Genomic DNA, 17,282 nt, shown 5'->3' with positions numbered 1-17,282 from the left:
GACATTGAAGGAGGAGCTAACACGGAGCGATTCCGCTAGGCATGTGGGACTTGTGGATGGAGCCCTTAATTCGCTTAACAAGGATTCACGGGTGGTCAATCTGTTGAAATCAGAGCACTACATTTTGGCCACCGTGCTCGATCCTAGATTTAAAACCTACCTTGGATCTCTCTTTCCGGCAGACACAAGTCTGCTGGGGTTGAAAGACCTGCTGGTGAGAAAATTGTCAAGTCAAGCGGAACGCGACCTGTCAACATCTCCTCCTTCACATTCTCCCGCAACTGGGGGTGCGAGGAAAAGGCTCAGAATTCCGAGCCCACCCGCTGGCGGTGATGCAGGGCAGTCTGGAGCGACTGCTGATGCTGACATCTGGTCCGGACTGAAGGACCTGACAACGATTACGGACATGTCGTCTACTGTCACTGCATATGATTCTCTCAACATTGAAAGAATGGTGGAGGATTATATGAGTGACCGCATCCAAGTAGGCACGTCACACAGTCCGTACTTATACTGGCAGGAAAAAGAGGCAATTTGGAGGCCCTTGCACAAACTGGCTTTATTCTACCTAAGTTGCCCTCCCACAAGTGTGTACTCCGAAAGAGTGTTTAGTGCCGCCGCTCACCTTGTCAGCAATCGGCGTACGAGGTTACATCCAGAAAATGTGGAGAAGATGATGTTCATTAAAATGAATTATAATCAATTCCTCCGCGGAGACATTGACCAGCAGCAATTGCCTCCACAAAGTACACAGGGAGCTGAGATGGTGGATTCCAGTGGGGACGAATTGATAATCTGTGAGGAGGGGGATGTACACGGTGATATATCGGAGGATGATGATGAGGTGGACATCTTGCCTCTGTAGAGCCAGTTTGTGCAAGGAGAGATTAATTGCTTCTTTTTTTGGGGGGGTCCAAACCAACCCGTCATATCAGTCACAGTCGTGTGGCAGACCCTGTCACTGAAATGATGGGTTGGTTAAAGTGTGCATGTCCTGTTTTGTTTATACAACATAAGGGTGGGTGGGAGGGCCCAAGGACAATTCCATCTTGCACCTCTTTTTTCTTTTATTTTTCTTTGCGTCATGTGCTGTTTGGGGAGGGTTTTTTGGAAGGGACATCCTGCGTGACACTGCAGTGCCACTCCTAAATGGGCCCGGTGTTTGTGTCGGCCACTAGGGTCGCTTATCTTACTCACACAGTCAGCTACCTCATTGCGCCTCTTTTTTTCTTTGCGTCATGTGCTGTTTGGGGAGGGTTTTTTGGAAGGGACATCCTGCGTGACACTGCAGTGCCACTCCTAAATGGGCCCGGTGTTTGTGTCAGCCACTACGGTCGCTAATCTTACTCACACAGCTACCTCATTGCGCCTCTTTTTTTCTTTGCGTCATGTGCTGTTTGGGGAGGGTTTTTTGGAAGGGACATCCTGCGTGACACTGCAGTGCCACTCCTAAATGGGCCCGGTGTTTGTGTCGGCCACTAGGGTCGCTTATCTTACTCACACAGTCAGCTACCTCATTGCGCCTCTTTTTTTCTTTGCGTCATGTGCTGTTTGGGGAGTGTTTTTTGGAAGGGCCATCCTGCGTGACACTGCAGTGCCACTCCTAGATGGGCCCGGTGTTTGTGTCGGCCACTAGGGTCGCTAATCTTACTCACACAGCTACCTCATTGCGCCTCTTTTTTTCTTTGCGTCATGTGCTGTTTGGGGAGTGTTTTTTGGAAGGGCCATCCTGCGTGACACTGCAGTGCCACTCCTAAATGGGCCCGGTGTTTGTGTCGGCCACTAGGGTCGCTAATCTTACTCACACAGCTACCTCATTGCGCCTCTTTTTTTCTTTGCGTCATGTGCTGTTTGGGGAGGGTTTTTTGGAAGGGACATCCTGCGTGACACTGCAGTGCCACTCCTAAATGGGCCCGGTGTTTGTGTCGGCCACTAGGGTCGCTAATCTTACTCACACAGCTACCTCATTGCGCCTCTTTTTTTCTTTGCGTCATGTGCTGTTTGGGGAGGGTTTTTTGGAAGGGACATCCTGCATGACACTGCAGTGCCACTCCTAGATGGGCCAGGTGTTTGTGTCGGCCACTAGGGTCGCTTAGCTTAGTCATCCAGCGACCTCGGTGCAAATTTTAGGACTAAAAATAATATTGTGAGGTGTGAGGTATTCAGAATAGACTGAAAATGAGTGGAAATTATGTTTTTTGAGGTTAATAATAATATGGGATCAAAATGACCCCCAAATTCTATGATTTAAGCTGTTTTTTAGGGTTTTTTGAAAAAAACACCCGAATCCAAAACACACCCGAATCCGACAAAAAAAATTCGGTGAGGTTTTGCCAAAACGCGGTCGAACCCAAAACACGGCCGCGGAACCGAACCCAAAACCAAAACACAAAACCTGAAAAATTTCAGGCGCTCATCTCTAGTTTTCACCCACTTTGACGTCCGATATTCTGTCTCCATTTGTAAGTATTAGGTCTAATATTGCGTCTTTCCGAGTGGGCTCCCTCACCAATTGGTGGAGGGATGCTCCCTGAAGGGAATTTAAAATGTCCCTACGTCTAGTGGAACTAGCAACAGACACCTCCCAGTTTACATCAGGAAGATTAAAGTCTCCCATGATTATTACCTCTCCTTTTAATGCTATTTTAGTTATGTCCTGCAATAGGTTCTTGTCGAATTCCTCTTCCTGACCTGGTGGCCTGTATATCACACCAATACGAATAATTGATTTTTCCCCTGTTTCTATGGTCACCCAAAGGGCCTCAGTTTTTTCTTAAATACTTTGTATTAATGTAGTATTTATGCTTTTTTTTTTACATACGTTGCTACCCCTCCTCCGATTTTTCCAATTCTGTCCTTCCTAAATAAAGTATATCCCGGTATAGCTATGTCCCAGTCATGATTTTCATTGTACCATGACTCTATAATTGCCACAATGTCTAGATCATCCCTTGTCATTATTGCAATTAGTTCTGGGATTTTATTTCCTAAGCTCCTAGCATTTGCACACATAGCTTTTAGAGTTTTGTTTGTGCTTTTTCTGTTCCTAGCTATGTTCTTCTCTCTGCCTATTTTTATTTGGTAATGATCTGAATTATCTTCTGTTGCTGTGGATATGCTTCCTATTCCCTTTGCCTGCAGAAACAATACCTCCGTGTTGGGGGAGCAGATTTATTTTTTCCTGTTTGGTTCACTGCCCCCCTCTGTTACTTTAAATAGTTCTTGATAAAGCATCCAAACTGTTCAGTTAGTATTCTCTTTCCCCTTGAAGATGGGTGCAGGCTGTCACTTTTGTATAAGCTCCTATCTTGCCAGATGGTGTGACTGTGGCCTATTATCCATAACACCTGACGCGGAGCGCTGACAGTTGAACTGGCAGTGGCCGGGCAGCATGCCGCGAGCACACAATTACAGCCCTGACAGTGGGGAAGAGGTTCTGCGCTGCCCAGCACTGCCAGCAATCACGGAGGAGCTCCTGCAGCAGCAAACTGCGTATGAAGTATGGGGAAAAGGGGGGGTACGTGTGTATGCCCTGTTGCTTTTATAACTGCTGTGTACGTATGTAAGAAGTATGCTATGTGTCTGTGTATATGCCCTATGTGTGTGTTTTAAGCATGCTGTGTGCATGCATTCTACATGTATGTGTGCATGAATGCTGTGTTTGATTATTGTATGCATGCTGTGTGCCACACATATACCCTCTCTCTATCTCTCTCTTTATATATGTATATATATATATATATATATATATATATAGATATATATATAGATATATATACACACACACACACACACATACCTACACACACAAACAACTGGATGCTGGATGGCATGACCCCTTTTTCAAATCGTATGTACATCTCTTGAGGAAAGGCAGTTGACATTATTGGACTAACTTGTTAACACATATATATATATGTACACATATGTATATATGTATGTGTGTGTGTAGATAGATAGATAGATAGATAGATAGATAGATAGATAGATAGATAGATAGATAGATAGATAGATATATGGAACTCCACCTCCACCCCACCCCTGCCCCCCGGAAATCCTGCGTTTGCCGCTGCTGGTGCTTTTTTGAGTTCTATGACCACTGATGCAGAAATGTTGATATACCATGGGGTAAATTTACTAAGAATCGTATTTTCCCGTTTGAGGTCAAAGTTCAATCACGAATGACATCGAAAGTGTAAATATGCAACTTTTTGAATTGATTACGACTAATTTACTAAGCTGCCGTATTCTGCATTTTCGGTTTTTCCGATGTCGATGTCATTCGTTTTTTTAGGCAGTGTTTTACGTGAGTGACTTGTAAAACACTGCCGACTTTAATACAATGAATCTCGGCCGGATCTGAGAGATCCGTGCAGGGCTTCATTGTGCACCTTGTTAAAAAAAAAAAATGTTTAAACTTAAAAAAAAAATTGCGTGGGGTCCCCCCTCCAAAGCCAAACCAGCCTCGGGCTCTTTGAGCCGGCCCTGGTTGCAAAAATATGGGAAAAAAATTGACAGGGGTTCCCCCATGTTTAAGCAACCAGCACCGGGCTCTGCGCCTGGTCCTGGTTCCAAAAATACGGGGGACAAAAAGCGTAGGGGTCCCCCGTATTTTTGAAACCAGCACCGGGCTCCACTAGCTGGACAGATAATGCCAAAGCCGGGGGTCACTTTTATACAGTGCCTTGCGGCCGTGGCATCAAATATCCAACTAGTCAGCCCTGGCCGGGGTACCCTGGGGGAGTGGGGACCCCTTCAATCAAGGGGTCCCCCCCCAGCCACCCAAGGGCCAGGGGTGAAGCCCGAGGCTGTCCCCCCCATCCAATGGGCTGCGGATGGGGGGCTGATAGCCTTTGTTGAAAGTTATGAATATTGTTTTTAGTAGCAGTACTACAAGTCCCAGCAAGCCTCCCCGCAAGCTGGTACTTGGAGAACCACAAGTACCAGCATGCGGCAGAAAACCGGGCCCGCTGGTACCTGTAGTACTACTACTAAAAAAATACCCCAATAAAGACATTACACACACACCTTGAAAGTATAACTTTAATGCATACATACACACCACCATATACACATACTTACCTTATGTTCACACGAGGGTCGGTCCTCTTCTCCATGTAGAATCCAAGGTGTACCTGTTGATAAAATTCTACTCACCAAATTTAGTGTAGAGGGCTCTTCGGATAATCCATTTGTAATCCACCTACTTGTAAAAATAAAAAAACGGCACACCCGACCACGAACTGAAAGAGGCCCCATGTTTTCACATGGGACCCCTTTCCCCGAATGCCAGAAACCCCCTCTGACTGATGTCTAAGTGGGTTTCTTCAGCCAATCAGGGAGCGCCACGTTGTGGCACCCTCCTGATCGGCTGTGTGCTCCTGGACTGTCTGACAGGCGGCACACGGCAGTGTTACAATGTAGCGCCTATGCGCTCCATTGTAACCAATGGTGGGAACTTTGTGGTCAGCGGTGAGGTCACTTTTGGTCAACAGCTGACCACAAAGTTCCCACCATTGGTTACAATGGAGCGCATAGGCGCTACATTGTAACACTGCCGTGTGCCGCCTGTCAGACAGTCCAGGAGCACACAGCCGATCAGGAGGGTGCCACAACGTGGCGCTCCCTGATTGGCTGAAGAAACCCACTTAGACATCAGTCAGAGGGGGTTTCTGGCATTCGGAGAAAGGGGTCCCATGTGAAAACATGGGGCCCCTTTCAGTTCGTGGTCGGGTGTGCCGTTTTTTTATCTTTACAAGTACGTGGATTACAAATGGATTATCCGAGGAGCCCTCTACACTGGATTTGGTGAGTAGAATTTTATCAACAGGTACACCTTGGATTCTACATGGAGAAGAGGACCGACCCTCGTGTGAACATAAGGTAAGTATGTGTGTATATGGTGGTGTGTATTATGTATGCATTAAAGTTATACTTTCAAGGTGTGTGTGTAATGTCTTTATTGGGGTATTTTTTTAGTAGTAGTACTACAGGTACCAGCGGGCCCGGTTTTCCGCCGCATGCTGGTACTTGTGGTTCTCCAAGTACCAGCTTGCGGGGGAGGCTTGCTGGGACTTGTAGTACTGCTGCTAAAAACAATATTCATAACTTTCAACAAAGGCTATCAGCCCCCCATCCGCAGCCCATTGGATGGGGGGGACAGCCTCGGGCTTCACCCCTGGCCCTTGGGTGGCTGGGGGGGGGGGGGACCCCTTGATTGAAGGGGTCCCCACTCCCCCAGGGTACCCCGGCCAGGGGTGACTAGTTGGATATTTGATGCCACGGCCGCAAGGCACTGTATAAAAGTGACCCCCGGCTGTGGCCTTATCTGTCCAGCTAGTGGAGCCCGGTGCTGGTTTCAAAAATACGGGGGACCCCTATGCTTTTTGTCCCCCGTATTTTTGGAACCAGGACCAGGCGCAGAGCCCGGTGCTGGTTGCTTAAATATGGGGGAACCCCTGTCAATTTTTTTCACAGATTTTTGCAACCAGGGCCGGCTCAAAGAGCTCGAGACTGCTTTGGTTTAGGAGGGGGGACCCCACGCATTTTTTTTTAGAAAAATTAAAACATTTCCCACCCCTTCCCACTGAAAAACATGCACGGATCTCATGGATCCGTGCATGCCTATACAAACACGGGATAAAAAAGCAGGTCTGTTTTTATTTAGCACTTTTTCACGATTTGCATTTCATCACGGCAGTGTTTGGCTATTGTCGGCAGTGTTTGTGTTTTGCACTTTTTAGTAAATTCCCGATTTCTACCAAATTGCAGGCGTATTTGACCGATGGTGTATTGATTCGTAATTTTTTCCTAGGACTTCCAAAATATTACGAATGCCCTCATCACTGCCGTGATTTTTGCTTAGTAAATTACCGAGATGACACTTTGAAGAAAAAACGGCATCTCGGTCAAAATCGGGACCTTAGTAAATATACCCCCATGTGTTAGACAGTGGATCACTCTGCTGTCTGTCTCCGTTCCCAGCACTAGAGGCAGCTTCCCTGCTCTAGTGTTTTCCCTCCTAGTGTCAGCTCAGGGCAGAAGGAGGTGCATAGTGTACAGTCTGAGAGAGATCTTCCTAGGAGAGACACAATTGCACTGACGTGCAGCTTCTGCTCTCTTGTGTGTGTGACCTTGTCTACCCAGCAGCCGCACCTTGTGTGTATACAGCTGCATCCTGTGTGTACTGGGACGCTGTGTCACCGCTGTACTGCTTCACATGTATACTGTGAGTTCCTGCTGCTGCATAACATCTTCCATATACTACAAGCTGTTACCTCTGTTATATGAATAAACCAATTATCCTGGTTAAGTGCCGTTGTGTAGACTAACATCCCTATCCGACACCGCAACACTCTGCCAACACCATGTACCATGTACCATGTATTTGTACTGTAAGTCACTATTTACTTGTGTTCTCATTTGTTTATGTACTTTGTTAGGCGTTGAGGAACCATTATGGTGCCATATAAATAAAGGATTATAATAATAGTGGGCACTACAATAGTTTCTGCTTTGTCAGATGAGACTTGAAGTGTTATATTTGTTTATAGCTAGGGTTGCCATAATATCCAGGAGACCTATGAATAACGCTGGCTGGCTAAATTCAAACCTGCATTTTACCTGTTTTAATCAGCCACAGAACCTGTATAAATCATAGGTGTCCTGGATTAAAGTGATATTATGGTTAGCTTATTATTTATAGCTGAGTTTTTTCTTATATATCATTGCCTATTTAAGCCAAACCCACATTAGATAAACCACACTTGCAGGGTTTTTGTCACACCCATTAATTAGTTTAAATGTGCCGGGGCTACTTGCTTGTTTTTGCCCCGCAGGTTGAAAGTTGCCAGCCATCTCCTGTGCTGACTACACATTATTAAAGTATATAGAACCGGTCATTGGGGGTCATTCCGAGTTGATCGCTAGCTGCCGTTGTTCGCAGCGCAGCAATTAGGTCAAAAACGTCAATTCTGCGCATGCGTATGGGGCGCAGTGCGCACGCGCGTCGTACTTTCACAAAAGCCAACATAGTTTCATACAAGGTCTAGCGACGCTTTTCAGTCGCACTGCTCGCCGCAGAGTGATTAACAGGAAGTGGGTGTTTCTGGGTGTAAACTGACTGTTTTCAGGGAGTGTGCAGAAAAACGCAGGCGTGCCAGATAAAAACGCAGGTGTGGCGGGGGAAAAGAAGGCGTGGTTGGCCGAACGCAGGGCGTGTTTGTGAAATCAAAACAGGAACTAAACAGTCTGAAGTGATGATTGCTAGCTAGGAGTAAGTGTCGAGCTACTCTGAAACTGCACAATCTTTTTTTGTAGCAGCGCAGCGATCCTTTCGTTCGCACTTCTGCTAAGCTAAGATACACTCCCTGAGGGCGGCGGCCTAGCATTTGCACTGCTGCTAAAAGCAGCTAGCGAGCGAACAACTCGGAATGAGGGCCCTTGACTTAATCATTCAGCACCCTTCATGAACATTCAGAATCGTATCTCTTTGACTATTTCAAAGATTGTGGTAGGCCAAGCCAGTACAGGCTGATACTGAAAATGCTAGTAATTAACAGCCTGACTGCATCTAAGTAGATAATATTCAGCAGTGCAGTAGTATTGCAAGGAAACATTTTATCCACATAACTACTTTGTCCCAGGATTAAAAACATAATAAAAGCAATTTAAAACTGAGGATGTAGTGATTGCATTGGAGCAATGATTTTAAGCATACCTCCCAACTGTACCAATATTTGCTGGACAGTCCAGTTTTTTTGGGGACTGTCCTGCTGTCCCACCCGCTGGCCGCAGTGTCCCACAGTGGGAGGGGCCGTTGGGAGCCTCCTGTTACTTGCTACTCTGCTTAGCAGAGTGGCTGTGAATAGACGCTGTGTACATGCGCACAGCGTCTATTCAATGGAGACAGAGGGACTTGTGGCATGCCAGCAGTTTGAGTGTGTGTTTGTGAGTGTGAGTGTGCATGGATGTTTGATTAAAGTTGCACTATGGGGGTCATTCCGAGTTGTTCGCTCGCAAGCTGCTTTTAGCAGCTTTGCACGCGCTAAGCCGCCGCCTACTGGGAGTGAATCTTAGCTTATCAAAATTGCGAACGAAAGATTAGCAAAATAGCGAATAGACACCTCTTAGCAGTTTCTGAGTAGCTCCACACTTACTCGGCATCTGCGATCAGTTCAGTGCTTGTCGTTCCTGGTTTGACGTCACAAACACACCCAGCGTTCGCCCAGACACTCCTCCGTTTCTCCAGCCACTCCCGCGTTTTTCCCAGAAACGGTAGCGTTTTTTCGCACACACCCATAAAACGGCCTGTTTCCGCCCAGAAACACCCACCTCCTGTCAATCACATTACGATCACCAGAACGAAGAAAAAACCTCGTAATGCCGTGAGTAAAATACCTAACTGCATAGCAAATTTACTTGGCGCAGTCGCACTGCGGACATTCCGCATGCGCATTAGCGACTAATCGCTCCGTTGCGAGAAAAAAATACAGAACGAACAACTCGGAATGACCCCCTATGTACGGTGTGTGAGTTCTGTGGTTATTGTAATATTTCTTTTGTTGTGGAACTACAGGTACCAGCAGGCCCTTTAATGCCATGCATGCTGGTACTTGTGGTTCTCCAAGTACCAGTGTGCAGGGGAGGCTTGCTGGGACCTATAGTTCCACAACAAAAAACAATATTATCTCTTATTTTACACTTAATGGCTATCAGCCTGGCATCCACCGCCCAGGGGTGCCGGAGACAGCCTCGAGCCTAGTCCCCACTCCCCCAGGGAACCCCGGCCAGGTGTGACTAGTTGGGGGAATTATGCCATGGCTGTGGCATTATCTTCTTGACTAGTGGAGCCTGGTGCTGGTTTCAAAGATACGGAGGACTCCTACGGCCATTTTCCCCTGTATTTTTGGAACCAGGACTTGTCCAAGAGCCGGTGTTGGTTTTTAAAATACTGGGAACCCATACACAAAAATTTAGCCCTATGAGACTGTTTTTAAAATCCCCCAATTTATGGAGCTCCTAAACTCTAAGTTGAGGGACGACTTTAACATAAATATTAGGGGGCGTGGCCTGGCACCGGAGGAGAGCAGTCGCAGCCTGAAAGAGCTCCTGCTTTATTATCATCTTTTCTGCCCTCCTGGTCTATCCAGACTCGCTCCTTTACATCACCCCCGCTCATTAAACCTCCCTCTGCCACCCTGATATTGTGTGTCCAGTGCTGCGGAATCGGGGAGCGCCGTGGAGGCTCCCGCGGATTGCGGCCTGGTCTCCATACTGAAGCTGGGGCCTTGATTTTGGAGCTAGACCTTCGGCCCGTCTTTATACCCCGCTGTGCGCCGGACCGGCTTTGCTGGACCCACCGCAGTGCCTCGCTGCTGACCGCCGCGCCTTCTCCCCACGGCTGAAGTGGAGGTGCTGGCGCCATGCCGCCGTGCTGCCGCGCTGCAGAGGAGACCGTGACGACGGCTTCCGCGTCTCCCCTCCGCTCCCTGCTATACAAACTTACCAGGACGGCGGCTCTTGACCCCGCGGCACCCCGCTGTTGAGACAAACTCTCCCAGCTCATCTGCTCCTGGATCTGAAGACTACATAGCCGCGGTGGAGGGCGGCGGTGCTAGTGGAGGGAAGGGCCTGGCCGTTGATGGCTGCACAGACAAATTTCACTGCACGCAGCCTGATCTTATAAGCGGCCCACAAACCTTTTCACCTCTTGGACCAGACTCTGCTAGTACTGAGTGGGGCATCTGATTGACTTCACCGCCACTGAACCCGGTGAACATCTCCCGCCACCCCTGTGGTGCGGCCGCACGCAGAGGGCAGCCCTTACCGAGCCGCCGGCGACACACTCCACCCACATCCTGGCTGGATGTGCCCCGTGGCCCACAACGATAACCTACTCTACACCTTCCCTGCTGCAGCCCAGCTCCACTTCTATCCTCACTGGCTCTACACCCACCTCCAAAGGTCTACCTGACCCCCGGCAGGGGACACCTCCTCCCATTTTACTTTGCTTCGTTCTATTCTATGCCTCTCCTCCTGGGTAGCTACTACGACCCAGATGAGGCCTGACGGTGACTAACCACCCAGCATGTGAGACCCACTACATCCTATACTAGCTAGAACCTCAGTGTTTCTGACCTCCGCCTCCTCTCCTGGGTGACTCTGCATGGAAAAATCCCTGATACCTCTGCCCGTGATGCCACAGGCACTGCTCAACAATCTCGAGAGGATACTCCCGGTGGCGATTCATCGGACTCTGATCACTCGACTACCCGCTCACTCTCCCGAAGCGCTCGCAAATCTTGACCACCTGCTAAACAGCCTACAATGAAGCACAAAGACCTGCTGGCGGTACTGGGACCTCTTCTTGATGAAAAGTTGGCGGGCATTAAAGAGGCTATAGAGTCGTCATCGACCTTGCTTTCTCAACATTCAACCCGCCTTGACGAAGCAGAACAAAGGATATCGGCTCTAGAAGATGACCTGGGAAAGGCTCAACACTCCTTCCGCGCCAAACAACTAGAAGTCGCAGACCTCTCAGAGAAACTCGATGACCTTGAAAATCGCAGGTGCGTAACAACTTACGGGTCATCGGCATCCCAGAATCAATAAAAGGTCATGAGCTCCTAGACCTCCTCTCATCGGGTATCCCGGAGCAGCTGTCGATGAATCTAAAAGGGGTCCCCCTTATCATCGAAAGAGCCCATAGGCTGGGACCAGAACGGAAAAGTCCCTCCGGCCATCCAAGCCCGGTCATAATGAGGGTTCTGAACTACGCGGACAAAGCAAGGCTTCTCGACCATTACCGCAAAACTGCCAGCCTGTCGATCAATGGAGAGCGTCTCCTCATCTTCCAGGACTTCTCAGCTCTAGTAGCAGCGAAACGCAAGGACTTTGCATCCATCTGCAAGCACCTCTTTGACACAAAGGTCAAATTCTCTCTGCTATATCCAGCACGTCTTTGAGTCTTTGAGGATGGTCGGCCGAGATTCTTTGAAGATCCAGATGAGGCTAGGCTGCATTTCGCCCTTCCTGCCACTTGATCATTATATGACTTTACTTAATGGTTGCTTAACACTTCCCGAATCTCTACTCGGGTCTCACATGCAGGCTGTATGAGGTGTGTCTATTTCGCACTCATGCCTGCCACATATTGTTTTTGCTGTTTGAAACTGTTTTCGTTGTTGTTTATATGCTCTATTAGTTGTGTCTGCCTGGGCCGAGACACCTTCTCCCCACTGGGGGACTCCCCCCACACTCGCTGGGACGAGGTGGGACCCTACTTTATCTCCTACACTCCTTACATGATTTTCTTCCCAATAGGGGTGGGATAGTATGTCATCCGACTCCCACCCACAACCCCCTGTAGATGATGATCCAGCTGCTACATTGCTCTGCTTTGTATCCTGGAACGTAGAGGGCCTTAACCACCCGGTCAAAAGGAAAAACGTTCTTTCCCACCTGAAACGTATGTCTCCTCACATTACATTCTTGCAAGAGACGCATTGGTTGGATGACCCTAGACACACCCTACGTGCCCCGTGGATTGGGGATTGTATATCGTCACCTTATCAGTCTAAATCTAGAGGGGTGGCAATTCTACTCCACGCCAACTTGCAATATTCAATTCTTAGGAAACAGCATGACCCAGAGGGTAGATTTTTGCTAGTAGATGTATGCATTCATAACGCTGTCTACACCCTCCTCAACCTCTATGCACCCAATACCTCACCTGATTCTTTCTTTGCAGATCTTTTATCGACCTTTATCTCCTGGGGTGGTCAGAATCTGATAGTTGGTGGGGACTTCAATCTGGTCGTCGACCCATCCATGGACAGATCCAGGGTAAGTGCAACCACTACTACACCTCTCACTCATTTACTCTCTTCCTTCTGCACCCAACGGAATCTCCTAGACCCTTGGTGGATACTTCACCCCACCCAGAAAGACTTTTCCTTCTATTCCCATCCCCATGCCTCTCACTCTAGGATTGACTATATCTTTACTACCGCTGACCTCCTTCCCAAAGTTACCTACACATCCATTGACAATATCATTATCTCTGACCATGCCCCTATATGTCTTCATGTCCAGTTGAATTTATCCCCTCGTACTGCTCCAAGATGGCGGTTTCTGGCCTACCTACGCCACTCCACTGATTTTTTGCTCCTTCTCAAACAGTCTTGGCTTACTTATTCTCTAGACAATGCTGACCAAAACTCAGACTCGCCAATCTTCTGGGGGGCAGCTAAGGCCGTCCCTAGAGGACACATTATGTCCTACACTCATGCCAAACGGAAAAAATTCTCTTCCCAATTACAAACCCTAAGCTCCCCTCTTACCTCTTCATACCGTAGCTACACCCAACATGACACCCCTACCCACAGAGAAGCCTATCTCTCGGCCAAGCTCATCTATGATACGTTCCTCATGGAACGGACCCAACTCTCCTACAACTACCAGCGGAATAGACTCCACAGATGGGGCAACAAATCGGGCAAACTGCTGGCGAACTTAATAAAGGACCAAAATCCCGTACCTGGGTTAATGCGATCACTAGCTCCGGCACATTGAGCACCAGCCCTAACCTTATCTGCACCGAATTTAGGAATTTTTACAAGTCCTTGTTTGCTAAAGGCCCCGATGACCCCGACGCTAATTACTATTTCCTGGAGGAAGCTGCTCTTCCTATTTTAACTCAGGAAGAGAGGGACTCCTTAGATAGTCCGATCACTGTTGAGGAGGTTATCGAAGTTATCAAAACCCTACCGAACAATAAAAGCCCCGGCCCTGATGGTTTCGGTGCGGAGTTTTACAAGATGTTACGGGATGAGATAGCCCCTACTCTCACCTCTCTCTATAATCATATTCTTACCTCCAAACAAACCCCTATTAGATTTAATGAGGCCACAATAATTGTCATACCGAAACCAGGTAAGGACCCCTCTTTGCCTGGGTCCTACAGGCCGATATCTCTCCTCAATCAGGACTTTAAAATTCTCACAAAATTGATGGCCAATAGACTACAACTCTGTCTCTCCCGCATTATATCGCCTGCGCAGATGGGCTTCCTCAAACATAGACAGTCAGTACAGGGCATTAGGACCGCACTGGCAGCCATCACTTATTCTCGTACCAATATTATTACGGATAACATCCTAATCAACCTTGATGCGGAAAAGGCTTTCGATAAGATTGCCTGGCCCCACCTTGCTAGGGTCTTACTTTATCAACAGTTTGGCTAGACCTTTCAAGGCCTGGTTGAATCCATTTATACCAGCCCATCTGCGCAGGTGATGGTTAATAACATCCCTTCCCCCCCCTTTTCTCCTCGAGAGAGGGACTAGACAGGGATGCCCCCTCTCTCCCCTTCTTTTTAATATTGCTTTAGAGCCCTTCATACGGTATGTCTTTAATTTATCTACCATTCGAGGTATTAGAATTGGCAATAGGGAGATTAAACTCATGGCGTTTGCGGATGAAATTCTCCTTTTCACTTCCAACCCGCAACAATCTGTCCTGGCGTTACGGGATGCCATTGATCGCTTTTCCTCCTTCGCCGGTTTCTCCGTCAACTATGACAAATCGGAAGCACTAGCAATATTCCCACAGATAATCATGGGGTGGGATCCTCCTTTCCTGTTTCGCTGGGCTCCCACTCATATCACATATCTTGGAGTCTCTCTTCCTTCCGACCCCACCCGTTTGTACTCTGCCAATGTCCATCCCATCCTTACTAAAATTCAGATGGAACTGACACTGTGGCAAACTCTAGCCCTTAATCTTTTAGGACGTTGTAACCTAGTGAAGATGGCTAGTTTCCCCAAGTTGCTCTACGTGCTGCAGATGATACCCATCATGCTTTCAAAGTCTGATGTCTCTCTCCTCATCTCCTCGATCTCTAAATTTATTTGGGCGAATAAACGCCCCAGAATAAGCTTCTTTAAACTATCCTAGACAGAACAAAATGGGGGAGTGAATCTGCCGGATATAGAGCAGTATAACCGAGCTTGCCTTCTTCATTTTGCCATGGACTGGCTCCATGGTACGTCTGTTTTCACTGACTCGCTGATTGATTCCCAACTCTGTGCCCCCCTATCTCTTAGTTACATTCTTCATGCGACTAAATCCGATATATCCACTTTTCACTTAGACAACATACTTCTAACCTCTACTATTATGGCATGGAGGTTATCCCGCAAATCTCTTATGCTACAACATACCCACTCATTATTTCTCCCTCTAGTTGGAAACCTACAGTTTCAAAAAGGGCAGGCCCTCCTCCTCTTCACTACCTGGCGTACCTCGGGCATCACATGCATTGGTGATCTCCTTGACCCTGATAAGAAAATACTTACATTCACAGAGATGTCAGCCAAATATGAAGTTAGCCCCCGCCATGACTTTTATTTTTATCAGGCTTCACATTATATACAATCAGTCCTCTCCCATCTCACTGCTTCGGACTTTGTTAATTCCCTAGATACGCTTTTACGTTCAGGGACTTGTTCCATCTTGACTTTATACACCAGCATATGTACAGAGCACATACCCACCACAGATCTAGCTCAAGTGCAAAAACGGTCCTCCCAAATCCCCTCCATGTCCCCTGAGGTCGTGATGGATAGCTTTGCGGCTTCCCTTAAACTTATCCCAGCTAGCCTATACCAGGAAATGTCCTACAAGATATAACACAGAGCCTATATATCACCAAAGAGGAGTCATTTGATGGGCCTGTCCGACTCGGCAAACTGTATAAAATGCTCTTCACCAATGGCTGATCTGATGCACTGCTTTTGGCACTGCCACTATATTCAAAATTTCTGGGCTAAGCTACATACTTACAGAACTTCCGAGTTGGCCTTGCGCTTCCAGTGTACTGCCTCTTGGGCTCTCTTTGGTTATGTTCGTGACCAACATGACCTCCCCTCTCAGGATGCGAAACTAGTTGTGATTTTCTCAGCGGTGGGCAGGAAAGCCATTCTTCAACAATGGATATCTTTATTTTCGGGTGCTGGCTGCAAATTATACTAAAAATAGCTCTGAGGGGGGATTTATCAAAGCTCGGAGAGAGATAAAATTGTGATAGATTAAGTACCACCTAATCAGCTTCTGCCTTACATGTTACAGCATGTGTTTGAAAAATGACGGTTAGGAGCGGATTGGTTGGTACTTTATCTCTCAAAATATTATCTTTCTCCAAGATTTGACAGAAAAAAAACCTAAAGGGGGTTTGTGAACAAGGGTCCTAATTCAGACCTGATTGCAGGAGCAAAAATGTTCTCTAATGGGCTAAACCATGGGTCTTCAACCTGCGGCCCTCCAGCTGCTGTGGAACTATACATCCCAGCATGTCCTGCCTCCGTTTTAGCATACCTTAATAGCAAAACTGTGACAGGGCATGCTTGGAGGTGTAGTTTCACAGCAGCTGAAGACCTATGGGCTAAAGTCCACAGGTTCTCAAACTCGGTCCTCAGGACCCCACACGGTTCATGTTTTGCAGGTCACATGTAGATTTTTGGAATGTGACAGTTGGTGATACACAGTGAGCTGCTGGGTGACATGGAAAACGTGAACCGTGTGGGGTCCTGAGGACGGAGTTTGATCCCACTGGGCTAAACCATGTGCACTGCAGGTGGAGCCATATAACGTGCAGAGAGAGAGAGAGAGAGAGAGTTAGATTTGGGTGGGATGTGATCAAACTGAAATCTAAATTGCAGTGTAAAAATAAAGCAGCCAGTATTTACCCTGCGCAGAAACAATATAACCCACCCAAATCTAACTCTCTCTGCACATGTTATATCTGCCACACCTGCAGTGCACATAGATTTGCCCATTAGAGAACAATTTTGCTGCTGCAATGAGGTCTGAATTAGGCCCAAGAACAGCAGTCAGCAGTGACTGTAACAAATAACCATGAAATGAGTGGAGAGAGATCTGCCCTAGTTCAGCAGCACCCACTGTCTTTCTTTCTTGGTGCCCCTCTGACAGCTGGAGCCTGTCTGTCAGTGTCTCCACTGTCTCTGGGAGTTATGCCACTGCAGCGAGGCAATGCTTGTAAAATTTGGAATGATGGATGCAAAGCTAGACAACACACTATTGATAACAGTACAAAAGTTAACAAAGTGAAGTATAGAGGCAGAGATAGAGAAAATGAAAGCAGTTGCTTATTAAAGTGTCTGGAACTTTAATGGACATGCAAACATAGGCACATGTATGGACTCACACATGCTGTGACTCGTGTAAGCCAGTTTGCAATTAACCCTGGAAGGGAGCATTGG

At 47.4% G+C, this 17,282-nt stretch overlaps 1 long non-coding RNA gene across 1 annotated transcript in view; it reads left to right on the top strand.

Annotated features, from left to right (window-relative positions):
• LOC135050968 (uncharacterized) overlaps positions 1-17,282 on the top strand; it is an 85,388-nt gene that overhangs the window by 30,816 nt on the left and 37,290 nt on the right. Inside the window, exon 2 of the long non-coding RNA XR_010241956.1 lies at positions 12,752-12,846. This is a non-coding gene — a long non-coding RNA (uncharacterized LOC135050968). The remainder of the gene's footprint in view (positions 1-12,751; positions 12,847-17,282) is intronic.

This window comes from Pseudophryne corroboree, chromosome 2 (assembly GCF_028390025.1).
Source record: "Pseudophryne corroboree isolate aPseCor3 chromosome 2, aPseCor3.hap2, whole genome shotgun sequence".
NCBI classification, from domain to species: Eukaryota; Metazoa; Chordata; class Amphibia; order Anura; family Myobatrachidae; genus Pseudophryne; species Pseudophryne corroboree.
The sequence above is the reverse complement of the archived record's forward strand: the minus strand, read 5'-3'. Positions and strand labels throughout refer to the sequence as shown.